Raw genomic sequence first — 654 nt, 5'->3', positions numbered from 1 at the left:
AAATACAGGCTCGGGTCCCACTACTTACCAATTGAATCAGAATCTATGGAAGTAGGGCAGGGGCGTTAGTGCTATTTCAAAGTTCCTTAGGTGATTTTGAGGCCCAATGAGGGTTGAGAACCACTACAAAGATGAAAGAAACAAGCCCCATAATGAAAACAAGGCCATAACGAAACACTGCAGCTCTTACTAGTTGAGGAGCAACCAAAACCCTGGAAACTGGGAATATTAAAAACAACTTTTCTACACTTTAGTCTCCCTACCCCTGTCCCACTTTCTATCTCACTTTCCCACACCCTAAAATCTAAGCAGTGTCTCTGGGTAGTAAATGACACATCTAGCATGTTGATGATTAACTAACATATTCTGTATATATTATTTAACATAATCACATTTTGCTCTGCTCCAAGTATAATAGATATCACAGCTAGAAAAATCCTTGGTATTATTTAAACAATATAGAAATATCTGAGCTGCTTGCACCATTACAGATTTCTCCAAAAGCAAAGTTTCCCCCCCCCCACCCCACTTTTCAGTTTTGTTTCCCTCAACGTGTAATGGGTCTTCCCTGATTGTGTAGAACCCCTGAAGCTCAGAGGACTGGATAAGTTGCACATTAATCATCTCATTTAAAATGCTCCATAACAATTTCTG

This window comes from Hipposideros armiger, unplaced genomic scaffold (assembly GCF_001890085.2).
Source record: "Hipposideros armiger isolate ML-2016 unplaced genomic scaffold, ASM189008v1 scaffold_161, whole genome shotgun sequence".
Taxonomy (NCBI): domain Eukaryota; kingdom Metazoa; phylum Chordata; class Mammalia; order Chiroptera; family Hipposideridae; genus Hipposideros; species Hipposideros armiger.
The sequence above is the reverse complement of the archived record's forward strand: the minus strand, read 5'-3'. Positions refer to the sequence as shown.